The sequence below is a fragment of the Triticum aestivum genome, chromosome 6B, assembly GCF_018294505.1.
Source record: "Triticum aestivum cultivar Chinese Spring chromosome 6B, IWGSC CS RefSeq v2.1, whole genome shotgun sequence".
In the NCBI taxonomy this organism is placed as follows: domain Eukaryota; kingdom Viridiplantae; phylum Streptophyta; class Magnoliopsida; order Poales; family Poaceae; genus Triticum; species Triticum aestivum.
Genome location: NC_057810.1, coordinates 260,616,814 through 260,636,914, shown reverse-complemented (window position 1 = coordinate 260,636,914; position 20,101 = coordinate 260,616,814). Strand labels below are relative to the sequence as shown.

The 20,101-nt window shown below is 42.4% G+C and overlaps 1 long non-coding RNA gene across 1 annotated transcript; it reads left to right on the top strand.

The window, feature by feature from the left end:
- Positions 1-16,209: 16,209 nt before the first annotated feature.
- On the top strand, positions 16,210-17,889 carry LOC123134054 (uncharacterized). Its single transcript, XR_006465486.1, has 2 exons — positions 16,210-16,963; positions 17,444-17,889. It is a non-coding gene; the product is annotated as an uncharacterized lncRNA (long non-coding RNA).
- The last annotated feature ends 2,212 nt before the right edge of the window (positions 17,890-20,101 follow it).

Genomic DNA, 20,101 nt, shown 5'->3' with positions numbered 1-20,101 from the left:
TCCGAAGGCAAGATCTTTGTTGCCAAGAATGGGTCCTTTCTAGAGAAAGAGTTTCTCTCGAAAGAAGTAAGTGGGAGGAAAGTGGAACTTGATGAAGTACTACCTCTTGAACCGGAAAGTAGCGTAGCTCAGGAAGATGTTCCTGTGGTGCATGCACTGACTAGAGAGGAAACTAATGATGATGATCAAGTTACTTCGGATCAAGTTACTACTGAACTTCGTTGGTCCACGAGGACACGTTCCACACCAAAGTGGTATGGCAACCCTGTCCTAGAAATCATGTTGTTAGACAACGGTGAACCTTCGAACTATGAAGAAGCAATGGCCGGCCCAGATTCCAACAAATGGCTTGAAGCCATGCAATCCGAGATAGGATCCATGTATGAAAAAAAAGTATGGACTTTGATAGACTTGCCCGATGATCGGCGAGCGATAGAAAACAAATGGATCTTTAAGAAGAAGACGGACGCGGATGGTAATGTTACCATCTATAAAGCTCGACTTGTCGCTAAGGGTTATCGACAAGTTCAAGGGGTTGACTACAATGAGACTTTCTCTCCCGTAGCAAAGCTGAAGTCCATCCGAATCATGTTAGCAATTGCCGCATACTATGATTATGAGATATGGCAAATGGACGTCAAAACAACATTCCTTAATGGCCATCTTAAGGAAGAACTGTATATGATGCAGCCGAAAGGTTTTCTCGATCCTAAGAATGCTAACAAGGTATGCAAGCTCCAGCGCTCCATCTATGGGCTGGTGCAAGCATCTCAGAGTTGGAACGTTTGCTTTAATGAATGATCAAAGCGTTTGGGTTTATGCAGACTTATGGAGAAGCCTGCGTTTACAAGAAAGTGAGTGGGAGCTCTGTAGCATTTCTCATATTATATGTGGATGACATTCTTTTGATGGAAAATGATATAGAACTTTTGGACAGCATTAAGGCCTACTTGAATAAGTGTTTTTCAACGAAGGACCTTGGAGAAGCTAGTTACATATTAGGCATCAAGATCTATAGAGATAGATCGAGACGCCTCATAGGTCTTTCACAAAGCACATACCTTGATAAGATATTGAAGAAGTTCAATATGGATCAGTCCAAGAAGGGGTTCTTGCCTGTGTTGCAAGGTGTGAAATTGAGCTCGGCTCAATGTCCGACCACGGCAGAAGACAGAGAAAAGATGAGTGTCGTCCCCTATGCCTCAGCCATAGGGTCTATCATGTATGCCATCTTGTGTACCAGACCTGATGTAAACCTTGCCGTGAGTTTGGTAGGAAGGTACCAAAGTAATCCCGGCATGGAACACTGGACAGCGGTCAAGAATATCATGAAATACCTGAAAAGGACAAAGGATATGTTTCTCATTTATGGAGGTGACGAAGAGCTCGTCGTAAAGGGTTAGCTTCGACACAGATCTGGATGACTCTAAGTCACAAACCAGATACGTGTATATTTTGAATGGTGGGGCAGTAAGCTGGGGCAGCTGCAAGAGAAGTGTCATGGTGGGATCTACATGTGAAGTGGAGTACATGGCAGCCTCGGAGGTAGCGCATGAAGCAATATGGGTGAAGGATTTCATCACTGACCTAGGAGTCCTACCCAATGTGTCGGGCCGATCACACTCTTCGGTGACAACACTAGAGCTATTGGCCTTGTCAAGGAGCCCAGGTTTCACAAGAAGACCAGGCACATCAAGCGTCGCTTCAACGCCATTCGTGAAAACGTTCAAGATGGAGACATAGATATTTGCATAGTGCATACGGATCTGAATGTCGCAGATCCGTTGACTAAACCTCTTCCGCGAGAAAAACATGATCAACACCAGAACTCTATGGGTGTTCGATTCATCACAATGTAACTACATTATTGACTCTATTGCAAGTGGTAGACTGTTGGAAATATGCCCTAGAGGTAATAATAAAATGGTTATTATTATATTTCCTTTTTCATGGTAATTGTCTTTTATTCATGCTATAATTGTGTTATCCGGAAATCGTAATACATGTGTGAATACATAGACCACAACATGTCCCTAGTAAGCCTCTAGTTGACTAGCTCGTTTATCAATAGATGTTCACGGTTTCCTGACCATGGACATTGGATGTCATTGATAACGGGATCACATCATTGGGAGAATGATGTGATGGACGAGACCCAATCGTAAGCATAGCACAAGATCGTGTAGTTCGTTTTCTAGAGCTTTTCCATTGTCAAGTATCATTTCCTTAGACCATGAGATCGTGCAACTCCCGGATGCCGTAGGAGTGCTTTGGGTATACCAAATGTCACAACGTAACTGGGTGGCTATAAAGGTAAACTATAGGTATCTCCGAAAGTGTCTGTTGGGTTGACACGGATCAAGACTGGGATTTGTCACTCCGTATGACTGAGGTATGTCTGGGCCCACTCGGTAATGCATCATCATAATGAGCTCAAAGTGACTAAGTGGTTGGTCACGGGATCATGCATTACGGTACGAGTAAAGTGACTTGCCGGTAACGAGATTGAACAAGGTATTGGGATACCGACGATCGAATCTCGGGCAAGTAACATACCAATTGACAAAGGGAATTGTATACGGGATTACTTGAACCCTCGACATCGTGGTTCATTCGATGAGATCATCATGGAACATGTGGGAGCCAACATGGGTATCCAGATCCCACTGTTGGTTATTGGCCGGAGAGTCATCTCGGTCATGTCTGCATGTCTCCCGAACCCGTAGGGTCTACACACTTAAGGTTCGGTGACGCTAGGGTTGTAGAGATACTAGTATGCGGTAACCCGAAAGTTTTTCGGAGTCCCGGATGAGATCCCGGACATCACGAGGAGTTCCGGAATGGTCCGGAGGTGAAGAATTATATATAGGAAGTCTAGTTTCGGCCATCGGGAAAGTTTCGGGGGTTACCGGTATTGTACCGGGACCACCGAAAGGGTTCCGGGGGTCCACCGGGTGGGGCCACCTATCCCGGAGGGCCCCATGGGCTGAATTGGGAAGGGGAACCAGCCCCTGGTGGGCTGGTGCACCCCCCTTAGCCCCCCTACGCCTAGGGTTGGAAACCCTAGGGGTGGGGGCGCCCCACTTGGCTTGGGGGGCAAGCCACCCCCTTGCCCCCCCTTGAAATCCAATCTCTAAGGGGGCCGGCGCCCCCCCCCTCGCCCCTATATAAAGAGGGGGGACGGAGGGCTGCCGCACCCAAGTCCCTGGCGCCTCTCTCTCTCTCTGCAACAACTCTCCCTCTCGTAGAGCTTGGCGAAGCCCTGCCGAGATCGCCGCTGCTTCCATCACCACGCCGTCGTGCTGCTGGATCTCCATCAACCTCTCCCTCCCCCTTGCTGGATCAAGAAGGAGAAGACGTCTTCCCCAACCGTACGTGTGTTGAACGCGGAGGTGCCGTCCGTTCGGCACTAGGATCATTGGTGATTTGGATCACGACGAGTACGACTCCCTCAACCCCGTTCTCTTGAATGCTTCCACGCGTGATCTGCAAGCGTATGTAGATGCACTCCTCTATCTCGTAGCTAGATGACTCCATAGATTGATCTTGGTGAAGCATAGAAATTTTTTATTTTTTGCAACGTTCCCCAACATTTCTCACCAACATTACATTCACGTTCACACACTCATTCTAGTTGTTGGTGCTCATACTTTTTCATTGTACTCTCCATGCTAGTTTATTTTCTTGTTGGAGTTTTCTTCTTGTGTGTTTGATAAACCTTAAGAAAAACAAAAAGAATTATTTAGTTTAATTTCCATGCTGTAGTAGTAATAATTAAAAGAAAACCCAAAAAGATTTCTCGTTCTTCTTTTGCTTGTTGGGAGCTTTCCCGTGTAAATAGTTTTATTTCTTTTCTTTCCTTTGGGGGTGGAGAGGAGAATACCATAATGAAAATTGTTAGTGGCTCTAATGTGCATGATTGTTTATTTAATCAAGAGCCCATATTACCTTGTCTTCTCCCTTGAATTGAATGCTTGGAGATTCCACCTTAGTCCAATGCACATGCACTATTATTATTATCCACACCATTCGGTCGTGCAAGTGAAAGGCAATAATGACGATATATGATGGACTGGTTGAGATGAGAGAAGCTGGTATGAACTCGACCTCTCTTGTTTTTGTAAATATGATTAGTTCATCGTTCCTGATTCAGCCTATTATGAATAAACATGTTTGCAATGACAATTAGAGATTATAGTTGCTTATCCATGCTTAATTAGCTAGGGGCTTATAATGGTTTACCTTGCGTGCCAACATGCTATTAAAATGGTTGTGATGTGGTATGATAGGGTGGTATCCTCCTTTGTATGATTCGAGTGACTTGACTTGGCACATGTTCACGCATGTAGTTGAAACAAAATCAACATAGCATTCACGATATTTATGTTCATGGTGGATTATATCCTACTCATGCTTGCACTTAGTGTTGATTAATTTTAATGCATGTTCATGACTGTTGTCGGTCTCTCAGTCGGTCGCTTCCCAGTCTCTTGCTAGCCTTCACCTGTACTAAGCGGGAATACTACTTGTGCATCCAAACTCCATAAACCCCCAGAGTTATTCCATATGAGTCCACCATACCTTCCTATATGCGGTATCTACCTACCGTTCCAAGTAAATTTGTATGTGCCAAACTCCAAACCTTCAAATGAAATTTTGTATTGTATGCTCGAGCAGCTCATGTATCAACTAGGGTTGTTTGTATCTTCCAAGTTAGGCGGGTTATTCTCAAGAGGAGTGCACTCCGCTCCTCATTCATGAGAAAATGGATGGTCACCAGGATGCCGAGTCCCATGCTCAAATCAAATCAAAATAAGTAAACAAAACTCCCCCATGATTGTTGCTAGTTGGAGACACCCATTTTTTTGGGCAAGCCATGGATTAATGCTTGTTAGTGGTGGGGGAGTATAAACTTTACCATTCTGTTTGGGAACCGCCTATAATGTGTGTAGCATGGAAGATATCGAGAACTCATAGTTGTTATGTTGACAGTGAAAGCATAGCGCTCAAAATGTTATTCATCTCTATTTCAAAATCAAGCTATGGCACCTCTACAAATCCCTGCTTCCCTCTGCAAAGGGCCTATCTATTTACTTTTATGTTGAGTCATCACCCTCTTATTAAAAAGCACCCGCTAGAGAGCACCGATGTCATTTGCATGCATTACTATTACTATATATTGGTTTTGACTATGATTGGATCTCTTTTACCATGAATTACAATGTTTAGTCAGTCCTTGATCTTTAAAGGTGCTCTGCATTTATGTTTTGCGGTCTTAGAAAGGACTAGCAAGATATCATCTTTTTATATCATATTATGATTGTTTTGAGAAAGTGTTGTCATCCGAGATTTATTATTATTGCTCGCTAATTGATTATGCCATTGATATGAATAAACGTGAGACCTAAGTGTTATTGTGCATATGGTTAGTTCATAATCTTTGTTGAAAACTTGAATGCTGGCTTTACATATTTGCAACAACAAGAGCAAACAGAGTTTGTAAAAGTTTTTCTTTATTACTTTCAGTTTGTCAACTAAACTGCTTGAGGACAAGCAAAAATTTAAGCTTGGGGGAGTTGATACGTCTCCGTCGTATCTACTTTTCCAAACACTTTTGCCCTTGTTTTGGACTCTAACTTGCATGATTTGAATGGAACTAACCCGGACTGATGTTGTTTTCAGCAGAACTGCCATGGTGTTATTTTTGTGCAAAAATAAAAGTTCTCAGAATGACCTGAAAATCAACAGAGAAACTTTTCAGAATTAATAAAAAATATTGGCGAAAGAATCAGCGTCAGGGGGCCCACACCCTGTCCACGAGGGTGGGGGGCACGCCCCCTCCCCTAAGGCGTGCCCCGTTGCCTCGTGGGCCCCTGGACGTCCACCTACCTCAACTCCAACTCCATATATTTGCTTTCGCAGAGAAAAAACCAGAGAGAAAGTTTCATCGCGTTTTACGATACGGAGCCGCCACCAAGCCCTAATCTCTCTCGGGAGGGCTGATCTGGAGTACATTCGGGGCTTCGGAGAGGGGGATTCGTCGCCGTCATCATCATAAACCATCCTCCATCACCAATTTCATGATGCTCACCGCCATGCGTGAGTAATTCCATCGTAGGCTTGCTAGACGGTGATGGGTTGGATGATATTTACCATGTAATCAAGTTAGTTTTGTTAGGGTTTGATCCCTAGTATCTAGTATGTTCTGAGATTGATGTTGCTATGACTTTGCTATGCTTAAAGCTTGTCACTAGGGCCCGAGTGCCATGATTTCAGATCTGAACCTATTATGTTTTCATGAATATATGTGAGTTCTTGATCCTATCTTGCAAGTCTATAGTCACCTATTATGTGTTATGATCCGACAACCCCAAAGTGACAATAATCGGGATACTTCTCGGTGATGACCGTAGTTTGAGGAGTTCATTTATTCACTATGTGTTAATGCTTTGGTCCGGTACTCTATTAAAAGGAGGCCTTAATATCCCTTAGTTTCCATTAGGACCCCGCTACCACGGGAGGGTAGGACAAAAGATGTCATACAAGTTCTTTCCCATAAGCACGGATGACTATTTTTGTAATACATGCATACATTACATTGATGAACTGGAGCTAGTTCTGTGTCACCCTATGTTATAACTGTTACATGATGAACCGCATCCGACATAATTATCCATCCTGATCCATTGCCTCCGAGCTTTTCACATATTGTGCTTTGCTTATTTAGTTTACCGTTGCTACTATTACAATCACTACAAAACTGCTGTTGTTACATTTGCTACTGTTACTGTTACTTGCATACTACCTTGCTACTAAATACTTTGTTGCAGATACTAAGTTATCCAGGTGTGGTTGAATTGACAACTCAACTGCTAATACTTGAGAATATTTTTTGGCTCCCCTTGTGTCGAATCAATAAATTTGGGTTGAATACTCTACCCTCGAAAACTGTTGCGATCCCCTATACTTGTGGGTTATCAGGGGGAATACGACTAGTCATCTGTCTCTGAATCCTCCTCCGAGGAGCTATCTATAACTAGCAGGAAAGCTGCATCGACAGGTAGCACTGACTGCTCAGAAGACCTTGTTTTCACTCCAGATTTTCCCATGACCACTCAAATGGCTGATGCACAGGAAGAGTAGATGAATGCATAAACATTTTTGACAAATGAAAAAAGTATGGCACGATACAATTCACATAGACGATGACTAGCAAAGTAGGATGTCATTGCATGATTCACGTATATGATTCCTGGCAAAAGAAGATGGCACTGCGTAATTCTCATATACTCCCTCTGTTCCTAAATATTTGTCTTTTTAGAGATTTCAAATGGACCACCACATACGGATGTATATAGATATATTTTAGAGTGTAGATTCACTCATTTTGCTCCGTATGTAGTCACTTGTTGAAATCTCTAAAAATACAAACGGTGGGAGTACGATATGGAAACCAAACAGGTGGCATTCACTCAATGCAAATCTAAACTAAGCTGATGGCATATAAGATGTATAATGTAAGCAATGCGAGGTGCCGTATGCATGATATGACCAACATCAGCATGCCAGGTTAGAGAAAACACCTCAGGTGGTAAACAGGAGTGGTCGGCTCCTTCTAAATCCCCATCTGAATAGTTATCTTCCTCTGCAGTACAATCTGGAATGTTGGGAGGGGGGCCCCACTTTGCCCACCATGGAGTGGCATCTGCATGACATTGTATTCCCATGCAACGGTCTTCTATTTTTATCTACATGTTTAGTATGATTGTGTACAATATATGACATGCATAATAAAAAAATAGTTACGTTTTGTAAGGCCTAAGGGGTGCATGCAAAAATCAAGACTGATGGTAGCAAACGAGTGGATGGATCCAAAACTAATGATAGCAGGTAGATTATACCTTCAGTTTAAAAGATATACAATGGATCATCTATTGTTTGTTGCCCACCCAACATGAACCACATAGAAGACCCAGATGAACCAGATAGTAGACAGATACTATTCGTTGCTGCCTCGATATGAGACCCACGGACATTTTCAAACTCAAGTTTGAACGATAAAGTAGCAGGTAATAATAACCGATGTATAATGTACGCAAACACGAAAGACTGCGACCACTCTTCCGGAACTGTGTAGTCCTCAGGTTCATCTGCTCAGTCGATGATGGTAACGCACTTGGCGTGGCTGCCAGCAACAAGGAAGATGATCTGAGGTGGCAAAAGAAAGTCCGCAGGGGGATCTCTACTGCGGTGAAAGCTTCTATCGATGGTGCACCTCATGTGGGGTGGATGACCGCGCGGTAGGAGTAGGACATAACACACAAAGTTTTCTTTGGCACCTATCTGAAAATGAACTAAATCTGTAAGGGCTCCTTAGAATTGGAGGATTCCATAAACGTAGCGACCGGGAAAACACAGGAATATGATAGGAATGCACGTGCAAAACAGAGCATTTGGAAACATAGGATTTCAGTCAACCTGGGTGTTTGGTTCACATGAATTGGAAGAACACAGGAATATGATAGGAATGCACGTGCAAAACAGAGGATTTGGAAAGTGCTAGATGTAAAACGCATTAGCCACGCCATGGCCGCTCCGACAGATGCTGTAAGTACTGTTCACTCTAACTTAACTGAAGAAACTAAACTTTACAGTCAAAACTGAATTTTACTGTCGAACTGATTGAACTAGTAGTAGAGCATTGCAATAGATGTTTAGGGCGTTCGAGCACTAGTAGCAGAGAAGCAGCAATCTAAGTCAGCAGACGCTCGAGCAAGGAACGCACTAGCAGAGAGCAAGTCATGCAGTAGCACCGCGAGCGAGTGCTAAAGCAGCAACTCCTGTAGCTGTCGGAGGTCGTGCGGCAATAGCAGCAGCGCGAGCGAGAGCAAGAGCAGAGCAGCAGCACGAACTAGAGCAAGAGCGAAGTAGCAGTGCGACCGACAGCAATAGCAGAGCAGAGCAGCAGCACGAACAAAAGCAAGAGTAGTGCAGCAGCGCGACCGATTTCGGATGAGGAGGGAGTTTTCGCGCGCGTCGAAATTTCCGGATAACAAGGCGCGGCACGGGTTGAAGAGGCGGGAGTTTCAAAGCAGATGAGACAAAAGATACACTACAAAAAAAATACACTTCCGTGATGATACGTGTTTGTCACAGTAGGTCGTGTTTTTGGTCATGCATGTACATCCATGACAAATTTATGACAGAATCAAGATAGTCATACTTGTGCTGTCGTAGAAGTGTTCCATGACATTACCAAAATTATCATTACGGAAGTGTCCACTTCCATGACGATAAATCGTGCGTCACAGAATTGCTTTCGTCAAGGGTGACCGACACGTGGCATCCACCGTAACGGAACACCGTTAAGCTATCGGGTCGGATTTTGGATCCGATAACCCGTTAACAGCCACGACCAATGCCGATTTTCCACGTGTAAAATTCTCATTGGCTGACGGATCCACATGTCAGCTCCGCGTTGGCACAGGTGTCACTCATCCAACGGTCGAGATGGGCCTATGATATGTTGACACGTGGACCGGCCCAAAAGTGGCCCACAAAGTTTAAATGGGCCGGCCCAACCGAAGGCCCATAAGATTTAGCGGACCATAATGGGCCAGCCTAGCTAAAGGCCCACAAAATTTAGCAGACCATAATGGGCCGGCCCAGCTAAAGGCCCACAAGATTTTAAGGAAAACAATGGGCCGGCCCAGCTAAAGGCCCACAAGATTCTGCACACCATAATGGGACGCCCCAGTTAAAGGCTCAACATTCTCTGTCAAATCGGCCCGTCAACGGCCTGGTCTAAACTTGTCATCAATGCGGCCCATGGTCACTTCTGGCCCATTAACAGTCCGCTAAATAATTGGGACGAATTACGGCCCAGTGTATTTCCGGCCTGTTAAAGGTCCAGCTTCATTTGGGCCCATTTACAGGCCATCAAAACTTTCGTCCCATAAACGACCGTGAAGGATTTGGGTCATATTCGGCCATGTCTGTCATTCGCCCTGTTAGAGGCCCACTATAGATTTGGGCCACTTTCGGCCTGTTGTCTTTTTCGGCCTATTAACGCCAGACGTAAACCATGGGCCATATGTGGCCCAACGTCGTATCAGGCCCATTAAGGGCCCATATAAAAATGACGATAATCTAGCCCAACCGAAGTTCCGGCCTGTTAAAGGCTCGTGTATTAGGTCGGCGCATTTACGGCCCATATGAGTTTCGGCCTGTCAAATATCCGCATCGTAAATGGGCCACCATTTCGGCCTGCTAAGTCCAGTGGGTTATTTGGCACAATCAGGGCCCAATCTCACTTTCGGTATATTAATGGCCCATGTTTTTATGGGCTCAAGATATTTACACCTGTAAACGGCCTATTTTTACTGAGGGCCCAAATTATGTTTAGGCCTGTTAAAGGACCACTATGGGCACAGGCCTACCAGAAAAATTTGAAAGCTTATGCTAATTTAAGCACAGATATTTTTAGTGGGCTACATGCCAATTTCGGCCCATAATCGTTTTTAGCACAATTGGAATGGCCCGACGAATGTTGGCATGTTGGGATCCTACGTAGCTTTCGGGCGAATACATTACTAAGATAAACCTACACTATACAAAAATAGCATCATAATTATTGCAGCCTGTGGCAGCATCATAAATGTTGTATCACAACAAAATAAATTCCAATCATACAACAAAAGGCCTATTGGCATAAAGTTTACAGTCCTTCTAGATAAAAGCACCATCAGATGTATAGAAGCACAGATCATTTGACCTGAGTGCTAATGTTTCAGGCTGTAGAATCTGATGGAGCAGCCCGATCTCCACCTTTTTCCGCCATTGCTCTTCAACAACGAAGCGAATGTCTGATAGTCTGCTTTCAAAACCATTCATATCTTGATGACATTTCTCAACCACTATTCTTGTTTCCGAAACAACGTCCATTAGGGATTGGACTTGTGTCTGGAGCACAGATATATCACTCTGACAACCATCCGAGAATTACGCAGGAACGTGCTTTTTGCACTGTTAGTGGAGAGATACTGACGCACTGCAGCAAGAGGTGACATTGTGCCTGTAGTAGCCTCGTTACCTTCACATGGTTGTGGCTGTTCAATCATTTGTTCCATAGCTTCCTGAAAGTTTGAACTTGTAGATTAGTGTACCAGTGAGTTACTAATGAGACAAAAACAAAAAAAGTAGGTTAAATGTTTATACATAACTTATTTTGGTGAACTACTGTAATACATTAGCATGTATTGTAGTGCCAACTACATAATAAAATCACTTTCAGAACATATGTCCATGTAGCATGCCTACTGAATTGTCTATTTCCTAACATTCGTTGACATCTAAGGATAAAGAGACATGGTGTAAAGTAGGACAAACATAGTATGACATCATTCATATCATGGGCAAACAGATATAAAACAAACATGCTATTTTATCATTGTGTGCGCACGTGAACATAACAACTAGATTACAGATCAAGACCAAAAGAATATCCTTCATCTCTTTTAAACCATGTAAGGTGAAATGATACGTTAAGACAACTGTGTATAAAAGTGAACAGAGTAACTGACATTGACTGCAAACCAAGTAGTTAAATGAACACATCACAGTACCAATCAGTTCAAGGCAGGAGGAGTAAGGACTTACAACAGCGGCTTGAACTGGTGTGCTCATGCCCTTCATCTTGCTGGTGTGGCAATCCTTGAAGATTTGCACTGCATTCGGTTCAGGTTCTTTTTGGTCTGCACAGGCTTTCCTCTGTATTTGGAACAAGTCAATATATATACGATAATATGGCACAAAAAAGAAGTAAGTAGCAGCTATTTACAAGAGCCTCGCAGTGTGCAGTATAGCTACGAGATCCCATTGTCTGTTCGAATTTCACTTTAGAACATTGGTTTTGTTCTTCAAACAGTTAGCCTAGAAGAAGATACACTTGTAAGGCACATACATAAATACAAGTTCAATATGTGGTCTGATCAAATACATATAGCCTACCTGATACTTTGGATCAGACCAGTGTTTAACGAGTGCTGTATAGTCTTCATCTGTAATATATTCCACTGGAGATGTTTGGGCGATTTCATTGTTAGCCTTGCCTTCAAAGTGAGATTTTCTAAGGTGGTACCGATACTATTGCAGAGCAGACTGAAAACATGAGTGCATGCTTGTTTAGTTGCATCATCTTTCGGATCCAACTTGAACCTCATCTATTTAAAAAAGAATGTGAGTCTTATTAGGAGGAAGCTAGAAAGTATGGGACAGAGCAAGACAATATTATTAATTGCAATGAATAACATTACTTACAGATAAATGGTCAAGGAAGGTGTTAAACTGGGTATTGTCTTTCTCATTCCTGTACTGGATCCACGTTGGGAGGATACGCGCATGACACCTAACGGCAACGGCTGCCTCTGATACTAACTTGGCTGACTCTGTAGCATCACGTGGCCTTTTTAAACCTGCCTCAAAATGGATCTCCATTCTTCCCCGTTTAGATTTTGTTAATCTGTCAAGCATTATCCCTGATGTCTGTTTCCGCTTGCGCCGTGGTGAGTTCAACAACGAATATGGAAAGTGTTAGTGTACATCAAACTGTGAGAGTACATATAAAGGAGCATGCAACTTCAACTTGACTCGGTCAGGTACCGTCTTGGTGTTGATGCTAGTGAGGTTCATCTGATCTTGCCAAGCCCTGTTGTGTTAGCAGTGCTTCGGAAGTAGTGTTAGGTGTGAAGGCAGCTTGGGAACTGGCCAGTTCCGGAGCAAACGAACGAGTAATTGGTTGAGATGCTGGTACAGTTAAAGCGGATGTTGCAGCTGGTGGAGCAGGTGATACTGTGTTTGTAGATTTAGCATGTGGACTTGGACCTTCTACTGCACTATAAGTACCAGCAGAACCTTTTCCGTTTCACCCGACGAGTAACAACACTCCCTACTATATTATTTTCCTTGCTCTTTTTTGACTTTGCCATGTCAAGCTGTACCCACAACACAAAAGAATAAAATCACTCTTCAGAACTCATTCATGCATGATACAAACAAGCAATACTTTGATGTAAGACAATCGTATGAGGAAGGAATATGTAAGAAAAACAGGACGGCATGACATATTCACAGCTACGATGTGCAAACTAAGCAGAAGGATTTTCAAGAAAATAGAAGTAATGCAAGCTAGACACCATATGAAAGATGCATCCAATATTACTCTGCCAAGTTAAAAGTGTCTTGTCATAAGTGGCAATTCGAAAAATTAGAAGCACTACAATGTAGAAATCAATGCAAGATGCAACCACTATCAAACTGCCATGTTAAAAGCGTCCAATCATGAGTTACTGATGCGGGATACACAACAACAGTACTTTGATGTAAGAACATTGTATGATAGATAGATGCAGTGTATTCTAGACACAGAAGGCCATGTCATATGCACATGTATAACGTATAAACTCAGCAGGTGCAATTTAATCAAAATAGAATTAATACAGGCTAGACAACATATGCAATATGAAACCAATTATCACACTGTCAACTTAGAGCAAGCACATGCGATGGTGGAGTGCGGGAGATGAACTCATCATGTAGAGTTGGGACTTCAACTTCATTAGCAGTAGCAGTGGCAAATCTAGAGAGTCTCTGTTTGCGTTGGTGTGGAGTACCACCAACATACCCTAACTTACTCTTTTCCTTCCTATTTTCTGATATTGCCTTATGAAGTCAAAACCACAAGAAGATGAATAAAATTAGCTCTGCATAACTGGCTGATGCATGATACAAATGAACACTACTTTGATGTAAGGCAAGCGCAGGATAGGAGGATGGAATATATACAAAAAAAGACAACGTTTCATATTCACACATACGATAGGAGGATGGAATATGTATGAAAAAACAATAAGAGGAAGGCATTTCAACAAAATTAGAAGAAATGAAAGCTAGGCACCATATGAACATGCAACCAATATCACTCTATCAGGTAAAAAGTGTCTCGTCGTTAGTGCCATTCCAAGAAATTAGAAGCAGTACAAGCTAGAAGACAATGCAAGATGCAACCTACATCATAGTCCCAAGTTAAATCTGTCTTATGGGTAAGTGATCGTTGCAGGTATAGGTCATAAGCTACGCAGATGCAATTCTACATAATCAGAAGCAATACAAACTAGACATCATACGGAAAATGCAACCACGTATAACAGTTCCAAGTAAGAGCAAGCACCTGTGATGGTGGAGTAGCGGAGATGTGCTCATCATGTACACGTATGTTCTAGAAACAGGAAAACATGTTATATTCACTGGCATTATGTGTAAAGTAAGCAGATGCAATTCAAGTTAGAAGCAATACAAGCTAGACATCATACGCAACATGCAACCACATATAATAGTGTCAAGTTAGAGCAAGCACCTGTGATGGTGGAGTAGGGGAGATGTGCTCATCATCTACACAGCTACATTGACTGTCCAGCCTTGTGTTGTCTTGCGAATCTTGTCGGGAGGATGGAGGAGTAGAATCTGTAGAGACCCCCTGTTTGAGTTGCTCCGAAGAACCTCCATCATCAACTACCGGACTAATTTCCTTCAGCTGTAATGATTTTGCATTGTGAAGTCAAACCGATAAGAAAAAGGAATAAAATTCGCTCTTCAGAACTCATTCATGCATGATACTGACGAACACTACTCGGATGAAAGGCAAACACATGATGTGAGGATGGAATATGTATGAAAAACAGGATGGTGTGACATATTCACACCTATGATGTGGTAACTAAGCAGAAGGCATTTCAACAAATTAGAAGCACTGCAAGCTAGACAACATATGAAAGATGCAACCAATATCACTCTGCCAAGTTCAAACTGTATGGCGTTTCAACAAATTAGAAGCAGTATATGCTAGAAATCATATGCAAGACACAACCAATATCACAGTGGCGACTTAAAGGTGCCTTATCATAAGTGACTGATGCGGGATATGCAAGAATAGTAGTGTGATGTAGAAAAAGGAACACATGTCATATTCACAGGCATTATGTGTAAAGTAAGCAGATGCAATTCTACAAAGTTAGAAGCAATACAAGCTAGACATCATACGCAACATGCAACCACATATAATAGTCCAAGTTAGAGCAAGCACCTGTGATGGTGGAGTAGGGGAGATGTGCTCATCATCTACACAACTACGTTGACTGTCTAGCCTTGCGTTGTCTTGTGAATCTTGTTGGGAGGATGGCGGAGTAGAATCTGTAGAGAACCTCCGTTTCAGTTGCTCGGAAGAACCACCATCATCCAATGCCTTGCCAATTTCCTTCAGCTTTATTGATTTTGCATTGTGAGGTCATACCGACAAGAAAAAGGAATATCATTCACTCTTCAGAACTCATTCATGCATGATACTGATGAACACTACTTTTATGAAAGGCTAAGTCATGATACGAGGATGGAATATGTACGAAAAAATGGACGGCTTGACATATTCACACCTATGATGTGGTAACTAAGCAGAAGACACTTCAGCAAATTAGAAACACTGCAAGACACCATATGGAAGGTGCAATCAATATCACTCTGCCAAGTTAAAATTGTCTCGTCATAGGTGGCATTCATCAAACTAGAATTAATACATGCTACAAATCATATTCAAGACGCAAACCAATATCACACTGCCAACTTAAAGGTATCCCATCATAAGTGACTGATGCATGATACACAAGAAGAGTAGTTTCATGTAAGAACATGGTGTGATAGACAGATATAGTATGTACCAAAAACAAGAAAGTGTGTCATATTCACATGTATCATGTGTAAGCTAAGCAGATGCAGTTTACACTAATTAGGAGCAATACGAGCTAGACACCATATGAAACATGCAACCAGATATCACACTGCCAAGTTAGAGCAAGCACCTTGGATGGTGGAGTAGGGGAGCGAAGACTTGGACCATGTAATGCACTATCAGTACATGTAGGGTACAGATGCTCCGTTTACGTTGCTGCAGAGGACCACCATCATCGCCTTCCTTACTCTTTTCCTTCCTCTTTCTTGATTTTGCCTTGTCAAGTCAAACCCACAAGAAAAAGGAATAAAATTTGCTCTTCAGAACTTATGATGCATGATACTGACGAACACTGCTTTCATGTAAGGCAGTCGCATGATAGGAGGATGGAATCTCTATTATTAAAGGGGGATCAAACGTCGTGATGGTTCGACCTCGTTCGATCCCCCCGATCGCACGTGGTCCTTCCCCGCCTTGATGCCCTGTAAAAAAAACAGCCGCTACCCACGAGGTTCACGACCACACGTCGCACGTCTCCATCCTCCCAAGCCCCTCGCCCCAATCCAGTATTCGCCGTCTCCCTCTGGGTCTCCCGAGAAAAATCGTCGCCGCCCATCTGCCCCATGGCCGCGGACAAAGCACTCTGCCAACGCCATCGGCGCTGCTTCAATGGGCTTGTACTCTGACTCAGATCACGAGTTTGATGAGGGCCTCAACCTGGTCCGCCATTCCTGTATCATCACGGGTGACGTTGTTGTGCACAGCTCTCCTCCTACCTTGATGCCGCTGGGATCCACAACCCACCGGAAAGGAGTAGCGGCGCCCTCACAGGTTGGACCACTCCCGGATCCGTCGCCGCCTGCACAGCCAGGACGGGCCGACCACCGAGGGCATCTTCCTCCACCACTTGTGATGAGTGGCCGAGCCATGGAGCGGAGGCGGCGGGGAGTATTGATTATATTGGAAGGCCAAGGTGCGCATCGTGCCTTGGGCTCTCTGCATCTCCACGGTCTCCCTTCCCCATTAGTTTGCTACCCTTGATTATATTGCTTTGGTTGGAATTGGATCCTCATGTAGTTTCATGCTGATTTGAGCTACGCACTAGGGATTATTTCTGCACGAGGATGTATTTGGGAGAGATTTTGAGTGGCTGCTACTACTGGATGCAATTGTTGGAATTGTCAGGTAATTCAGTGGATAATGCACCAGAAACTTAGACAATTTTGCTCTAGATGTTTGGAAATATTTCACAACTTACTTTGGGTTTTCGATGGTCTGGAGATGAATTACCAATGCCTTGCACTTCTAAAAGTTGTGGTTTATCTATGCCAAGATGAACCTTATGTAGTTCTTCTGTATTTCGGTTTGGATTGAATTTAGTTTCACACAGTTGGAATGCTTAGTACCCCACACTTCAAATTAGTCACTGAGGGATTTAGATTGAAGCCTCTGCCTTATCATGTTTTCTGGGAGAACCTGAAATATGAAACTGAACTCTGTAACTGAATTTTGATGATGATGCATGTTTCAGTTTCTGAAGATTGGGAAAGCAATCCTCATGACATTTCCATTCAAATGTTTCAAAATCCACTTTTAGGTCACTCAGTTTTTATTATATTGAATTTAATTTTATATTTCAATTACTTATGAGCTGAGATGGTGCAGATATTGAAGGAGTCTCAACATTGATGGTTACTTCCTGCCGAGATTTGTGAAATACTTAAGAACTACAAGAATTTTCATACAGCTCCGGTTTAGGCAAATGGATGGAGTACTTTGCTTTTGCATCATATGTTTTTAATGGCTTGGAGTTCATCCTTCGCCACACTAACGACGACCCAATGCCATGGTGGTGGAGACCACAACAGATGTCAAGGCAGATGAGAGGTGTTTACATTTTTTTCCTGGAAGTGAGTGTTTACACAATCTAGACATGGCTATGATGATGGCTCCAGCCAGATTTGGGGACTATTAACCAAAATATTGATCGCAACAAATTAGTCTGGATAATAAATTATGTATTTAGCTTCTCTATAAGCGGCACCAGTGAGAATGTGCATGCGTTAGACAATTCAATTTTAATGAATGCATGCAAACTGAATTATGTATTAGTTTGAGCACGTCATTGAAAAGACAGTTCTTCTCTATGCAAGTTTAACAGATTGCTTGGAAGAGATTTTTTAGGGTAATATCAGTGGTTGCTAGAAATCACTAGAGTCACTCATAGGCTTAGTGCGATCAAACATGCATTTTTTGTGCTACCAGTACCACGATTTCCACATTTTTTGAGGAGGGAGAGATGAGATTCGTACATACGACAGTCTGTTTGTACTTGGCAATGGAGTGGAGATGTTTGGTTCAGCTTGTTATGCCTTGAATTTGGTTACACTTAGTTTTTAAGATCAATAGCCCCTAAATCATATTACTAAACAACTAATACTTGTGCAAGCTTGCTTTAATTAATGTTGAGACGTGTTCCTTCTGATTGAAGATGGTCGTGACCAATTTCAGTAGTGCAAAACCATTCAACATTGTTGGTTGAATTGGGCTTGGAAAATACTTGATCGAGCAGCTCCTTTGTTGTTTGATTACAAGAAAATAACAATTATTAATGATAATCAGGTGTTTTGATGGCATGCTAGAAAACAAGCTTCCTGAAGGAGACATGCAGTACCACTAATTCTCTTGTCACTATGTGCTATCATATTGTAGAGTACAGGAAGCTATACAACCTACTAAAGACGAGGGATTATGAGATAGAGCAAATTAAGAGAAAATTTGGGTTGCCTTGCCTCATGACCACAGCGCGCCACTGTGTGCATGTCGCTCGACCTCGATTCAGTAGCGGGGGCAGAACAGCAGCAAGGTTTTGATTTTCGGTTTGTGGAAGTTTTCGCCCCAGGCCGAGATGGCCGAATTTCGGACATTTTCAAAACATTTGGTCAAAATTTCATCAACTTTTGACCAAAAATTGACTTAAATTTGACCAAAATCCATTTTTTTCACCGGAAGCTATTTTTCGCCCCAGGCCAAGATGGCCAAAATCTGGTTTTCTCAGCCGAAATTGAAAACACAGAACAGCAGTGTGGCGATGCGATGGGCAATAACGTTTGACCTTAGTGACGGGTCACGGCAGCACACTGGTTCAAGATATGAGAATTAGTGTTACTTCCTTTCTATTTTTTCTGCGGCTGATGATGGATCTATCATTCTCCCTCTTAACTGTCAATAAATATGCCTAAGTGGTAATACTACTACTCTTTTATGATGTGGCTCTGCAGCTTTATCATTGTGCTTTCTGTATTTACTTATGCACTAAATGCCAGCATCTTTAATTTAGTAATAAGCCACCTCTTAGAGTAATGTATTGATGGCCTGCAGTTTGGTTCAACCTTACACACTTCACTGGATATATGAATTTAATTAGACGTACAAGGACCCATTATACTCCTTTTTTGCAGCTTCACAATCAGTACATATACATGTTCTAGACCGTACAAAGTAGCATAGTAGTAGTTAGAGCATAGTTCTATGAGACCTTTGGTCCATCACCACAATGAACCACCTGACCAAAAATATGGTGTTGGTTTTTTATTGTCGATGTGTCATAGAAGTGAGTTGTTTTGTTGCTGACGAGTACCTTTGTGTTTTCAGTTTTTGCTCCTAGCTTTTTATGCCTACCCAATTATTCATGCTCATGTACACCCAAATTGAATCACATATTTTTACATATATATAATTGGTTCAATATCAGATTATCCCTACAGGTTGAGTGATACTTATGTCATTAGAGAACTGTTTTATTTGTTAGAAATGTAGATCTGATTTTATTATCGACTTGTCGGCTATGTACATGAGCACACACAATTTGCAGTGACTTAACGCTGGTAAGAAACTTTGAAACACTTTCTCTTCCATTCACATTTATTTAGTAGGGGCGCTTACAGGGTTTTCGGGCAATGGATCTTTTCAAATGTTGAAATAAGCATACCACTAATATGGCAATACTACTTACTTTTACTTAGCTTCTGTTGAATCATATTGAAATCCAACAGTTAATTAGAATGATAAACTAAGCACCAATTATGATTCCTTAAAGGATTTGCAAACTATATTGTGTTCTCAAGGAACTTAATCACACAAGTTCACCATGGCCTACTATATTGTGTCTGAAGGAATTTCTCACAAAAGTTCTCGGTTACCATTGTTGTTTCACACATACAGTGATGATAAATTTTAACATGCTCCCTCTTATGCCCTCTTTTTACATATGAGATAAGAAGGTAAGAGTTAATTAGACCACTAATTAATAAGATCAACGAC